Genomic DNA, 15,988 nt, shown 5'->3' on the forward strand with positions numbered 1-15,988 from the left:
AAGTTGGGGGATTATATAAATGGACGTTTTTCTGTGGTCTACTATTCTTTTTTTAAAATTAGAATTTGTTTCCTTCCTTGGCCTTTAATATTTTAACAGGGCATTTCAAGAAAGGGCGTGTTTGGAATCACTTGATGAAATTAACAATGTTCACTAATTAATCTGTTGCAGTTCTTTTCGTTAAGTCTGTTCATTTCGTTATTTCCGAACGCGATGAATTGGTTGTCATGTTATAGTATTCAAAGACGGCGAACCACCGTAAGCGTAAGCATGCACACCACAAGCTTTTTCAACACAAAAAAGGGTTACGTGAACACCGCACACGGAGTTACTTGAACACCAAAATTTTTGTCGTAGTAATATAGAAGTGGAGTCGGACTAATACCATAAACGGGGTTAATGTGGTGGTCTAACCTTGAACTTTAACACAGGGGGTATTGAATTAACAGCAAAACGGTGTTACTTATATGGCTTTGACCTTGAACTTTGACACAGATGGTGTGTTGAAATAATAAGAAAATGATGTTGAAATAACGCAGAGACTGTTATATTGATACTCGGCATAGTGTAATATTAACATAAAATAATTAACACACTACACTCTGTAATTTCTTTTGTGTTGGTGCAACACCGCCAAAGTAACATTCAGCACTTGTCCCTACAGCACCAACCCTCACATGGTGTCGAATCTACACCGAAAATACTAACACCGATTCGAATTTAACACCGCTCAACACAAGTTGTGTTAAAAACGTAACACAACCCTTGTGTTAAACGCCAACAGCGTGGGGTTTGTGTTAAATTAACCCCGCATAGTGGTAGTCATCCTGGAACTACTGCCCTGTGTTAAAATTGAGTTGACAACCATTTTTTACTGTGCAGTTTTCTTTCAAATATTAATACTAAATTGCACTCATTGCTAGGATTTTAACGCAATCTGCCTTTCGGACTGTTTACAGAAAATTTTATAATTACTATTTAAGGTTATATAATTTCTCTTACATAGTTATTTTCGATTTTCTAGCTAATCTAATGGTAGCACGAGAGTTCTTCATAAACGAGGGTTCCGGGTCCAATTCTGGTGGGAGAACATTGAAATTAGCATACGGTGACTAGATTTAGAAAATAGAAAATGAGATACTCAGCGAACTAGTACAATTTTACAATCTACTATGCATAGGCTTTGTTGTCATTATTATGCTAATGAGGGAGAAGTAACCTTGATACAGTATCTACTCAAGGAAGATAATCGAATATCGAAACATGAGACCTTATGCAAAGTGATTTTAGCATTGTATTAAGAGCTTGACTAACGCGTGATGCTAACTTCCATATTTAGTAACACGTAAGTGAAGTTAACAACGATTATTATCGAACAAGGCCAACGACGACTTATTTGCAGGGTTATCCAGACACCTTAGGAGAAACCATTTAAGTGAGTCCTATTCTCTCTTATATTGATTTCTCTTATTGTATTTGGACAATCCTGCGTAAAAGTCATGGTCTGCCAAAACATTGTTCACTTCATTTACGTGTAACTAAATACGGAAATTCGCATAACGCGTTAGTCAAGCTCGCAAGTCTTTACTTTGGCCATTTCATTTAATGAATCGTTCAATAAATCGATTCCTAAAGAAGACAGTAAACAACGTGCCCTGCGGGGCTCAAACCCAGCTTCACTCGCTGACGCTTGCTCGGCAATACTGGTACAGAAAGAGGCTCGGCAATATTAAACTTTGGTACAGAAAGGAACCATCATATCTACAGGTTTATTCTCATAATGAAATGGCCAAAGTAAAGACTTACAGTAAAGTTCTTAATTCAATGCTGAAAACGACTGTGCATAAGGCCGATGAAGTTTACTACAGAGCCAAAATGTTTTTAAATGATGACTCAACTGTAATGAAAAGAGTACGTTAAAATTATTCTCGGTAACTCTTTACTTTGGGCAAGGCAGTGATATCCTGTCAGTACATAGTATTGCCAAACGAGCGTCAGCGAGTGAAGGCGGGTTAGAGCCCCGCAGGGCGCGTTGTTTTCTGTCTTTCCTTCTTGGGAACTGTAACTATAATTGCGTGAACCGGCTCAGATTATTTGGTTATTGTCACTGCCTTGCCTAAAATAAAGACTTGCCTTATTCTCCGTATCTACGAAAAAAAAAAAAAAAACAGGGTGCTTTTTAAAAATAATAAAACGAACACTGTGCTTCCCATTTGCATTTTTTCGCAACACCGGAGTCCTTCTGAAAGAAGGGATAACGACATTAAAATCGAGACGTCTCGTCATCATAAATTAGCAGTGTTTGTTTTTAAATAAATTTATAAGCTCGAAAACCAGAGCAATAAAATGCATAGCATACTTTTATTGTTTATCGTCTAAAGTAACATTTTCACTATACCACTGCACTAATAGGGCACTCGTTTCATGTTACAATAGGAATTAAAGTTGTGTAGAGTTTATAATTATTATATGACAACTTACCTTCTTCCACAATCTTGTTGAAGGAGAACACTGTGTCTTCCAAATATCGTTGTGAAAGTATAAAAAATAAAATTAAAAATTTCTCTCTCTCAAGTTTTTTAATTATCATATTCAGAGAGATTACAATTAAAGTGAAACATATGAATAAACTGTTTTTACAATTTAGTAAGTGATAAATAAGGAGATGACAAAAATTCCTTTCTATAAAGTACACAATTAACTGTTGCAAAGCGAGGGTTCAAATTTGATCCCATCCTTCGCACTTTCTTGATAACGTTTCAGCTTCATCTTGTATGCATGTGAAATTTGGTAAGTTTGTACAGTAGCTAAGGGTCTTTAAAATTACAATCTTACAGTTGTACAGTGGGGTGCAGATTAACAATAGTTCGTTATAAGAATAATAATTTTCTGATTACAATGAGTGAGTGCATACGAAAGAGGACTGTATTAAATGTTAATTTCCACTGGCGGAGTATTTTTGCACAACGTAGGGAAGCTGTATTTTATATTTACAACAGTAGAGCCACTAGTGTGAAACCATTACAAGTGCTATAGGAAGTCATGTATCTGTGATGATTCTAAGTATTAACAGTAATGCAGCACACAATGTACTTCTATGATGCCATCCTAGTTTAAGAAACCATAGATTTGTATATTTTACAGAAGAAATTACTAATATTACTTCAAAAGAACACACGAATAAGTAATCATAATATATGGGAATCTTACCTGTGACATCTCTAATAATTCCATCAAATGTAATCAAAAGTGTGTTGTTTTCACCACGTAATAGATTTTACCTAAGGAAGTCAAGATGAACTGAATTTCTATGTGGTAAAGCACTCTAACTTGTAAAGCATTTGGCAATATGAGGAACATAATATGATTTTTTAGTATGCTCGCTGACGAGGATATTCACAATCACTACTCACCTGCTCCCATCAAATTTACCCGTGCTCTATCGCACGGGCCGACCAGCTTCGCCTTACCATTACGCCAGTTACAATTTGTATTTTTTAGTTGCCATCTAACAAAAGTTGGTTGTTGGTTGGTGTTTTCTGCACTGTCCTTTCATGGTATGTCCAAATGCTGTATTTATATTCATACTTTAGGGACCTGTACCCAGCAATGCAACTCCTCCCACAAGAAATAATACATAAGGTAACATGACTTCATATCCTGACGAAAGAGTACATAAATCATGAATTCATACATAAACTAGGATATTACCGTTTCTTTCACGAGAGCTATTTCCTATGCGTAACACACATTGAAACACTACAGAAAACTACATTAAGATACAAATACAATGTACAAGCACGGGCGAAATGATACTTCTAGAAGCGTGCTAGGACATGTTGGTGCTTGGTCTTCGCATACGCAGTGCTTTAGTTGGACGGGAAGACCCCGGAACGTCGTTGCGAAAAATATGTGTCTATGATATTCTGTAGTTTGGAAACAAATTGGCTAGTGAGCAATGTGGATTACCGGTATAGTCGTTCCCATAATTTTTGATTCAGCATTTGATTGTTGTTTTGTTGATGGGAATAGACGTGTTTTAAAAGTGCTCCGCGTTTTAGTGAGTTTTAGTGAGTTTTTAATGAATGATCTTTTTCTAATATATTCGGAAATGTGATAAAAAGTGTGCCTTTTTCGTTTTTGTGTGATATTGTATTCCAAGTCCAAAAATTGTATAGTTATTATCACTTTTCGTTGAAAGAATTCGTTACATTTCCTTAACTGATTGAACTCCAACAATGAAAAAGACATTTCAATTTTATTCTTTAAAAAAATTCATTTACTTGCTATAATAGATAACAAAATAACTAGATTTAATTAACATTGTTTGAGAGCTATCTAAGAATGGGTATATCGGATATCTCAACACTACATTTGGGTAATTACACATAGGCTATACAAACGAAAAACAGTTACATTAAAAAGAAAAGAAAATCTTATGATAATTGTAAATGCACGAATCAGGCCCATTATTTGATTTAAAAACACTTCGCTTAAAAACTGAAATTACTCAAAATCCACTTCTGTTTTACCAACACTACACTACCCAGACACACACACAAATGAAAAAGAACTGCATTAAAAAGATCTGGAAACTTCCGAATTCTTCTTGTGTGGGTTATCTGATTGAGTATGTGACATATAGCATGATTATCTCATGTTACGCAAAGATCATTAATCTTCTTTTTTTTGACACGTTATTGTGATAAGGCTCGCAACAGCATCCTCAAACCTTCGCCCAGATTACAGACAAAAGATCTCCTCCAGCTCCTTACCAGAGGGTAGCGTTCCCAAAACTGATGCAACGTTCCCTCTTTGTACTGTCATGCTGATGCGTTGCAGTAGAAAAGAGGTTGCTCTAGCATCTCCTGACGATAAAGAAATGCGGTGAACAACTTCTTTTATAAAGTTAAGGCCTTCGGGACCCCATGAACCACCCCATTCAATAGCTATAGCGACAAAATGATATTTGTCGAGTAAATTGCTATACTTCCTGCGTTTTTCTGTTTCTCGGCGAGCAGCCACGTTGCCAGCTTGTGCTGAGGAAGAATGTAAATTTGAAGGGGCGAAGGTGTCGGAACAAGTAAAATCCCATAGAAGTGCTTTTCCTTTCTTCCACGGTATTAGGGTCATACCATCTGGCCTCTTGCCGTCTGCACGACTGCATCCCAACGGTTCACATATAGAAGGAACGCCTGCTGAAATTAGTGCCCTCATGATAATGTCGTTGACGCTGGAGTGGCGTGAATGTCTGCCCGCACTATTGGCACAGGAGAGTCCATGAAGGCCCTTCTTGTCTACGACACTTCTACAGGCAGGACATCTGTGTTGCTCGCAAACATCTGCTCCCAAACGCAGTGCACTGGCAATTCGAAAACTGTCATTGGGAAGATGTAATCCTAAAGAAGGTGACGGGATAGCATGAAGCCAAGCGCCTGCTTCTGGAGATGATGTAGCTAGAAGTCTGGCCTTATCTTCTGGGTTATCGGATGACTGAAGTAGAGCTGAAAAGTGATGACTTATAAGAGGATCGTCCCAAGAGGATTGTAGTCCTCTCTTATCAAGGTCAGGTGGATCTGATCCCACTATAGATGACCACTTAGCAATGCTATCGTTGACATCCGAATCCGATACTAGGCTAAGATCTTGTTGGAGAATGGTCTCGATCAATGGCTTAGCGCCATAGAATGAAGACAGGAAGGATGAAATAGCCAGATCCATGGCGCAACGAATGCCGAGACCTCTGTGGTTAACAGGAAGGGACGCCTGCAACCAAGAGTTATTGTTGAGTGAACAATTCAGGATAGATTCTAGACCGGTTTTCAAAGTGTTGTCATAGCATTCCAGTAGATCAGCATCCCGCCAAGAAGGAGCACAGCGAAGAAAGTATAGCAGCCTTGGCATGGACAATGAGGCACGTAGTAGGTAAAAGGCAGAGTGAGCTGAAATCAAGGAAAGACGTGTAAAGAAGAATTCTAATTTAGAAATTTTGTCCTTTAATATTGTTCGTCTTGCCTCATTAGATAATGCTGCTCCTAATAAGCTGGCGTCATCTGTCGAAATTCTTTGCATCCCAGGCGCGGCTTCGTCAAACAGCTTGAAGAGGTTATTAGACTGCTCATTGGAAACTTCGAGAAAGCTGACCTCACATTTGGAGAAATTCATTTGCAATCCGATCTCCTTAGCCCGTCTACGGATCATTTCTAATGTCTCTAGTACTGTATCCTTGTCTCCAGCTATAGTCCCGTCATCCAAATACCATATGTTCAGTTCTGTATTGATACTATTAATGATGGATTGTAAAGTTAGTGCGAACAAACCAGGGCCAAGAGGGTCGCCTTGTTGTACGCCACGCTGAGAGAGGATTATTTCATCTCCTAAGTATAAGTTGCTCGGTTGCGAGTAGCACTGATGTACGTATCGATAAATTGATGGAAAACTGTTTTTTACCTGTATGAGCATAGAGTCACGATTCAACTCGTTAAGTGCGTTTCTGAAGTCTATTTTCAGAAATACTTTCTCCTGCTGGTGTGGAAAAGAGTAATACATACGAGCAGCGTGGACTGCTGCTTCTGCTCCATGTGAGACGCAAACTCCAAGTTGGTGTGGGGATAGAAAATGTGTTAGAGGTTCTCTAATTCTATGGCAAATGATTTTGGCTGATAATCTCCTCCACACATTGCCTATTGCGATAGGACGAATGCCGCCACTTTTCTTCCTCAAAGCTATTAGTGATGCTCCAAAGAAAATAGGTCTAATTTCTGTGGGCACATCACCGGAAATAATCAGATGGAGAAAATCGCAGATGGCGTTAGTCAGGTGGTCTTTAGTTTTGCAGTCTTGGGAGAGTAGGAGGTCCTTTAATATTGAAGGACGGAGACTGTCCATACCTCCTGAGGACCCGGAAGGAAATGATTTAAGTGCTTTCGTAAACTCGTCAGCTGATATTCTAGGCACTACAATACTGGGCTTAATGAGATCGGGAGGTTCAAAAGGGTGGCTGTGAGCCGGATGTTTCTCTTTTAATGCTTCTAATACCGATCCATTCGGAGAAGCTATAGTATCTTCTGAGATGAGAAGCCGTACTGCGTTGCGGACATCACCATCTACTAATTTGTTCTCGACATTCTTAACGTTAAATGTGGAATTTACTGGTAGTCGAGCTTTGAAGGATTTTTTACTGTGGTTAGGAAGGGCTTCGCAACGAGAATCAGACCAACATCGCACTCTTTGTTTAACCCATGATGTTAAATTATTCACTTTGTCAGCTTTTGATGGCACGCACAGTGTAACGTAAGGAAAGAAGAAGAGATCCATCCAAGCTTATAAGTCGTTTGTACGTACAATCTGTTGCAATACCTCGCACAGAGAGTTTGCCACTGTAGCTCTAGCCCCTCGAGGTACCCTGCGCAACATTGGAATAGAAGACTTTAATCTTGTTAGAAGCATATTGCATTTGGAGATCAAAGTTTTTCTTGAGTGATCGACATTATCAATGAATGATTGCGACTTCCGTGAAAGCGAGCATGATTTGGTTTTTTTGATATCATAATGGCACCTGCTATTGTGAATTGCTAGGCCTTTTAAACTAACACACAATTTGTTGCAAAGCTTACAGGTAGTCTCGTTAGGCCTGTTTGAAAAATCAATGCTGCTATAATTATAAAAGTTTAATTGGTGTTTCATGGCAAATATAACTATATCGGAAACTAATTTACAGTTATCGGGAAACACTGTGCATACCTGTCCTTCATGTTTAAAAATGTTTCCAACAAGAAAAGGATTAAATATTCACAACACTCGTAAACATGCTGAACTAGAAATTCATAGTGTTTGTGAAGCAGAGGAATTTGCGACAGAAATGGGAAAGTTAAAATCTAATGTTTTCATTCTGAAAAGAATTCCCCGAGGAGCTCGATATGCTGTTGCAAAGAAATTAGCTTCTATCATCACAGATTGTGTAAACCAAAATGACACCTCTGCCTGGAAAAAATGATTAAGTTTCCCTTATTATGGACTCCGTATACCAACAGAGAAAGAACAAATCTCTCACAAACCTCGTGAAAGAAAACCTAAATTTGTCTTCTCCATCAACAAATCGCTTCAAAAAGAAGAAAAAAAATTCAGCTCTCCAAAAGAGTGGCAGCGAAAATTTTGGATTTTGACACAAAAGGTGCAATTCGATTGTAAGTTCAGATGACACATTGGTCCCAGTGAAAGAGGAGACCTATAAGCTTCTCACCAATAAACATCCCATGCCATCTAGGGAACTCTCGTTTCCAGATCCTCCTTTGGAAAGTGACCCTGTATTAACGGTGGATGCTAAGATGGTTTCGAGAGCTATCTACAGTTTTCCCAGTGGTTCAGCTCCAGGCATCGATGGCTTATCTCCACAACATCTAAAGGATCTGTTATCCAAATCGGCAGGGGAAGCAGCTGAAATATTATTGGATAACCTAACGAGGTTAATTAATCTCATTTTGTGTGGAAGAGTGCCTCAAGATATACGAAAATATTTCTTTGGAGCCACACTTTGTGCACTCCGTAAGAAAGAAGGCGGAATTCGTCCCATAGCTGTAGGTTGCACCTTAAGAAGATTGGCTTCTAAGCTCGCATGCTCCAGTGTTTACCAGCAATGCTTTTCCTATTTTCAGCCCAACCAATTAGGGTTTGCAACGAAAAGAGGATGTGAAGCAATTATTCATTCAACTCGAACTTTTATCAAGAACCATGAAAATTCACAGCACGTCATTCTCAAAATAGATTATAAAAATGCCTCTAATACGGTGGAACGGGATATCATGTTAAGTGAAATAAAGCAACAGCTCCCTGCCACCTACCCCTTTTTCTGGCAAAGCTATGCTTGTCCATCAATGCTGTTTTTTGGAGAGAAAACAATACTGTCCCAGGTCGGTTGCCAACAAGGAGATCCCGCTGGCCCAATGCTTTTCAGCTTATCAATCCATCCTATAGTTCGCAAATTATCATCTGAACTAAACTTATTTTATCTGGATGATGGTACTTTGGGTGGTTCCCCACAATCCATCTTTCAGGATGTGAATATTTTATTAGCAGAGTCTAAACGCATTGGTTTAGAAGTTAATCCTTCTAAATGTGAACTGTTTTTCATATCTGGACAAGTGGACACCACTATTGTATCACAATTTCAACAGCTTCTTCCTGGACTTCGAACAGTTAATGCGAACCAGTTATTTCTTCTAGATGCTCCACTGCATGAAACAGGTCACGAAATAGCTTTTAATGAGCACCTAAATGAGCTTAAAACTGTTATTGAACGGTTAAAAATTTTACCATCTCACTTGGCATATTTCCTTCTAAAAATTGCATGGGTATACCAAAGTTACAATATTTTCTTCGAACTACTCCAACATGGTATATGCCATCTCTACTTCTCCAAATGGATGTCTGCCTGAAAAGAGCATTAGAGTCTATCGTAAATATATCTATGAATCAAATACAATGGACACAAGCTAGTCTTCCAATTCGATTCGGAGTTTGAATATCCGCAGAGTCTCCGACCTCAGTCTTCCAGATTTTGTTTCCTCGTGTTATGGGGTGAGACCACTCATCTCCAACATCCTTAACATTCCTGTTGATGATGTGGTCATTCATCACTTGATAGAGGCAATTGACGTATGGAAGTTCTTATTTGGCCAAGATATACCATCCACATTGGAAGTACAGAAAAGCTGGGACAAAATAATCTTAAAATCAATTATTGAACAAGAGTTACTTTTGGATAACGTATTTGATATAGAAAAGAATTCCCCCTTTGAATGTGGATTTGATCCTAAATCCTCAGCCCGAATTCCCTTTAAGGCCTTACAAGAAAAAGAATCTGGCGCATGGTTGCAATCAATTCCATCGAGAAATATTGGAACTTTCATGGATAACAATTCTTTTCGTCTTTGTGTTGCTCTACGCCTTGGCATGAACATGTGTAAAAAATTTACATGCATTTGTCGGGAGCAAGTCAATGAAAAGTGTTTGTATCCATTGAGCTGTCCCAAAAGCGCAGGCAGTGTGTCCCGTCACGCTGAATTAAATGATATCCTAAAGCGTGCTTTGGCCAGCATAGACGTGCCTTCAATTTTAGATCCATCAGGTTTATCAAGGGATGATGGGAAAAGACCAGATGGCATCACGTTAATCCCCTGGGAAAATGGCCAATGTCTAGTATGGGATGTCACTTGTGTTGATACTTTTGCAGCTTCTCATATCGTATCAACATCTAAGGAAGCTGGAAGTGCGGCAGAAACAGCGTGCAGACGAAAAGATTTAAAATATAAATGCTTAAAAGAAGACCATTTTTTCATTCCCTTTGCTGTTGAAACAATGGGTGTTTTCAGCAAAGAGGCAAAGAATCTAGTGAAACAAATAGGTTCACAGCTGGTTGTGAAAACAGGAGATCCGCGGAGCAATTTTTAATACAGAGACTCAGCGGGGAAACGCAGCTTGCATTTTTAAATCATTCCCCTCTGCTCCTATTATGGAAGAAGTTTTTTATCTTAAATACTTAATCCGTTCCACGCTAGCTACATCTACCATCAAGTACTGTTATATGAAGGTTTAATTATATCACATTGCACAGCAGTGTTGCCTGGAATTTCGTATATTATGTAATGCATTGATTCTTTGTACATCATTTTGTATATTTCGGTAAATTTTTTATCTATGACAGGTTGAGGATATTTCTTTCAATGTTTTGCATGCCTAATTTATTTTATGTTCTTTGGTTTGTCATTTAATTTACATTTTTATATTATGTATGTCCGTTTATAAATTTCCTTAAGTAGAAGATCGGAAAAGTCAGACTGTATGAATGTGGAATTAATCTGCCGTATGTCTTTTGAGAGCTTTAGAAACGTGAACTGCGCGCTAAGCAATTGGAAAGCCCCCATGCAATAATTTATTTTCATGAATTAATCATATTTATTGTCTTTATTTGAGTCAACTAAATCATTGCGCTTTGTTAAACGTTTTGCTCATACCCAACGTTGCTTCGCACCTGCCACCTACGGACTCATCTCCGTGTTTCAACCTGCCTTGACGCGGAATAAGTACAATTCTTGTTTGCAGAAGGCAATGTTTTCATATGAGTAACCGTTATTAATAGGCATAAAATTTGTAATTATTATCTTACTTTATACGCAATTATTTGAGCATGCCTCACAAAAACAAGAGTACAGAATGTCTTAGGGAATCGTATAAAACAATAAAATGAAAAATGTTTTCTAAATTTGATCAACGGTTATAAAACAGGATACTAAGGACTTTTTCAGTCCTCTTTTGCTTGGGCATGTTGACATATCTCACTTGGCAAAAGTAAAGCTAAAAGGTACCACCAGAAATTCGTTGTTCAAAAGTTCAAACTCTTCTACTAATATCTTGTATACTCTTATTTTCTTATCGCCGGCTTATCAACTGCGTGCAAATTTATAACGAGATTAAAATCTTACGTGTTATAATTAAGAAGTTTATGTATTTGTATGATGTATGGTACACTGCCAAGTTATATGCCATAAAAACGACAGTGCGGAAAACACGCACCAGCGGGTGCTAGGTGGTCTTTACAAGTTATCTTTGCATCTATTACAATTCAGAATAGAACAATAGTGGAAAGGTGCGCATCAGCGTAGAGATGCGTCTTATTAGTAGTCGCATTGGATGATCATGCGAAAAACACAACAACCAACGATAGCCCTGATAGAACTAGCTGTCACTAGAACCTACCTTTGAATTTTCAAGTACATAGTAATGACCACACTTTTTCATTCAATTTATATGTTCACAGATGACTTACAAGTTCTCAACTTACATATAGAGCTCCTCTTTCCTAATAAATTAACATATTTCATTTTATTAATAAATTTCCAAAAATGGCCTCGTGCTCAAAGTATGCACCATAATAATATTTTAATTATAGATCTATTTTCGAAATATCCTGTAAGAGGCCGTATTCAATATAGACTGAGTGACAAGCATATTATTGTATGTGTAATTTCTTAGTATCAAGATGTTATTTTATTTGTAATGAGCACTTATGTTTTAATACTATATCTATTCATTACATTAATCAGTCTCTATACGAAGGAATTCTCCATGTTGAACACGTATCAGACGTAATTGTGCGACAACAACGTACAGACACAGATCTCCCTCCAACAATATATTGTTCAGAATTCATGCGCTAAGATGGAAGAATCACTGTGGTTCTGATTGCACCGCTGTTACCTTCCTGCCAGTTAGGTTCCTTCCTTTGTCCAGACGCTCCTGCTCCGTCGGGTGGCAGGTTTGCTGTTGTAATCCTCTGCCTTCCTTGGGCAAATCTTCGGTGGACTATTGATACGTCATGAACCACAACCCGGCCTTTCGCTACCTCATTATACAGGCACTCTCCAAGCTACTTAAATGCATGATAAGCGTTCATTTGCGTCGTCCAAGCATTGAAGAAACAGACTTAATCCATACACTTGTTATGTTTTCCAGAGATTTGCAAATCATTAGCAGCATTCAATTTACGGTGACTAGTGTGCTGAGACATTTAAAGTAAGATCAGCATACCCTTCACAGACATACGTATAATGTGCGCTACAAACTTCGTTCAACTCGGATGATGTGTATGCAGTGATTTAAATGGGGTTCCTTCAGTACATATACCGTATCTAATGTAATGGAAACAATCACTGCAAAACGTAATATGAGTGAGTTGGTGACGTTGAGCATTCGTGCACTAAAATTATCTGCTTTTGCTGAGCTGGATAATAGTGAATTTTATGCGAGGCAGTAGGCCTATACTACGGATTTTTGTGTGCAATACGCTAGATGTTGATAGAACAAAATGCAGATCTAACATTTTCAATAGCAAATTGTAGGTGTATATTAACTACTAGTGTGTTAGGTGTGTCGAGAGTTAAAGTGTCTAAGATGGTGGCTGCATACAGAACTGGTAGCAAGTCATCAGAAAAGAAAAATAGTAAAAGGGAGTCAAGTCGAGAATCAAAGGGTCATCGAGCGTTGGAGACAATTTTTACAAACAACTGGAGGACCAATGCGATAGAATTGAGTGTAGATTCCCACTATCCACAACGCAGGTCGACGAGAGCTTCATAATCTCACTATCTGTGGATGGCCTGCGATTTCCAAATACTTGATCATCGCTGCCAGTGTGGTACTGATAACCAGTTTCTTAAGTTAAAAAATCGCTATATATATATATATATATATATATATATAGAGAGAGAGAGAGAGAATTTCAAAATTACCTTACCACCCCTTTTAAAATCCGTACAGATATACTTAAATTAAACTTGATGTAGGCACACCTTTTGGATGTTATTTCACGGACGGCTGCCATTTTGAATTTCGTGATTTTAATTTCAAACGATACGTAGGTCATGTGACGCATGTCCTTAGGCTAGAATTTGCTCAGGATGTCAAATCTGAAGTCAGATTTAATGCATATTTGTTTGGTGAGAAGTTATTCCTTTTTATTTGGTGATTATTAGTCAGGTGGTGAACTATGCCGTTAACAACTGAGGAACACATCCAGATCGTCACAATACAGGGTGGAAGAAGTACACGTGCAGTAGCAGCCCATTTCAATCAGCGTCATTCACAACATCACCCTGTGTCACATGTTGCAGTTGAGAAAACAGCCACGGTCGCGGACAGACCGCGTATTAGCCGATCGCGAACAGCAACGAACAACGAAACAGCTACGGCAGTCCTGGCAGCGGAACACACGTCGTCCCTCCATGCAATAACGTAATGTTAGGTCCAGTTCAGTGTATAGAGTGCTACAGAGGCACAACTGGCATCCGTATAAGGTGCAAATGCAGCAACACTTATCCGAGGACGATCTAGGTCGCCGCGTGGTTTGCTAGTGGGCAATCCAACAATTACGACTAAATTTAAAATTTGCGATGGAGATACCCCATTCCGATGAAGCCTACTTCTTCGTAAATGAGGAGGTGAATAGGCGGAGGATGCCCTACTGTCGGCTTGTGCCCCACATGGACAGATCCCTCCAAAATCATCGGTGCAGAGACGGTTATGGTGTGGGTGGATATATGGAAACACAAATTATCAGTCCTTTTTTTACTCATGAAACTTTAACTGCGGAACAATACTCAGAGATGTTACAGGATTAGATACTGCCGGCCTGCTGTGGTAAGATGGTATATTTTCCAGTTTTTAACAAGACGGTACGCCTCCTCTCTTTGGCGTCTGGGTGCGTCAGTACCTGGCTAAACAATTTCCTGGGGCATGGATTGGTCGCCGTGGGCCAGTTGAATGGCCTGCCCGATCACCAGACCTCACTCCAATGGACTTCTACGGGGCACAATAAGGCTGTAGTGTATGGTGTGAAAATTCGTGACCTTCGTCATCTTGAGCAAACGTATCATGACTGCTTCTAACCAAATTTCCCTACCTTCCCTGCTCCATGTCCAAAGCAATTAGGAGAGGCACTTGCACATGTGCATTGCCCAACAAGGAGCACACGTGGAGCACATTGTGTAACACGTAAATATCAATTCTCGTTGTACATAACTTCTCATCAAATAAAGATACATGAAATCTGATTTCCGATTTGACATTCTGAGCAAATTCTAGAATAAGGTCATGTATCACATGACCCACCTATCGTTTGCAATAAAAAAAGGAAATTTAAGATGGCAACATTCAAGATGGCGACTGTCCGCGAAATATGATCCAAAACATTTGCCCTAACCCTGTTGTATATTACCTACATCAAGTTAAATATAAATACATCCGTACAAATTTTAATAGGCTTGGTAAGGGATTTTGAAACCCTCCCATATATATATATATATATATATATATATATATATATATATATATATATATATATATATATATATATATATAATGTTAATGAAGTAGAAAGACAAACTGAAATATAGGGTCTATATGATTTCTCACATCAAAATCAGGAAAGATGTTCATATGAACCCGTGGTCAAAAGTGCAGTTTCAGAACTAGGACCAGAGCTGGATTTAGGTTTGGTGAGGCCCTAAGCTACTGAAGATAATGGGGCCCTTTATGTATTCAGATGAACGTAGGACCCTATATACAGAAATGAAGAAATTATTGATATTTTAGGAAGCAGGTCAGCCAAAGGGACCCCATTACTACCATCATAGAGCCTACACAAACGAAATATTGTTGCAATATGTAGATTTTACTGTATTTATTGTTATTTCTCGTACTTTGGAAATGTGCAATCCAAATTTTTCTTTAATATTTGGGGCCCAAAAGAGCGTGGGACCCTGAGCTATAGCTTGTTCAGCTTATACGTAAATCCAGCACTGGCTAGAACTGTCCAAACAAGTGAGAAAATGAATTTTGGGGGCGAATATGCCCTAAACTATTACCCACTGAGCTGAGGCGTCATTTTATTTCTTAGACTTGTAATCTACTCTATTCAAAAATACATGATTCTGAATCGTTCTATGCGGCGCAAATGAGTCCCCCACAGGAAGTGGGGGTCCCGGATATTCCGTTAGGACAGATGGGTCGGATTCATGACAGATGGAACAATGTTCCACCAAGTAACAAAATGTCATTGACAGACCATCAATATGTTGAATAAAATCAAGATGGGGAAGATTTCTAGTGTGTTGTGCGTAGTTCCATAACTACAGTAGGGAATAAATAGAAATTAAATAAAATCATTACATCTGCAAATTCATGACCTAAAATCATGACCTGTGTGCTAAAAGAGACAGACATTAGTAATATGTAATGATTTTTGCAAGATTTGATCCAATGAGAATTTGCGAGAAAATTTGAGTATCCCCGCAGAAAAAGAAAAGAACAACACATACAAAGTTCTTCATCACAATCTTACTTGGTCATAGATCTAAAGTGCGATCCCTTGCCATATAGGTGCACACTACCACTGAGTTACCATGTATTTCTTTTCCCCCTCTCATGTAGCGAA

The 15,988-nt window shown here is 38.6% G+C and overlaps 1 protein-coding gene across 2 annotated transcripts in view; it reads right to left on the reverse strand.

Annotated features, from left to right (window-relative positions):
- The window catches only part of LOC145686288 (putative tubulin polyglutamylase TTLL2), a 192,843-nt gene that overhangs the window by 142,822 nt on the left and 34,033 nt on the right, over positions 1–15,988 (reverse strand). The window contains exon 1 of one of the 2 annotated variants that reach the window (XM_081759423.1): positions 2,482–2,640. The exons of the other annotated variant lie outside the window; for it this stretch is intronic. The gene's annotated coding sequence lies outside the window, so the exon portion shown is untranslated. Of the gene's footprint in view, positions 1–2,481; positions 2,641–15,988 lie in introns of those variants that run through there. 2 annotated transcript variants of the gene reach the window in all.

Source organism: Thermobia domestica, chromosome 5, assembly GCF_964235325.1.
Source record: "Thermobia domestica chromosome 5, izTheDome1.hap1.1, whole genome shotgun sequence".
Lineage (NCBI taxonomy): Eukaryota > Metazoa > Arthropoda > Insecta > Zygentoma > Lepismatidae > Thermobia > Thermobia domestica.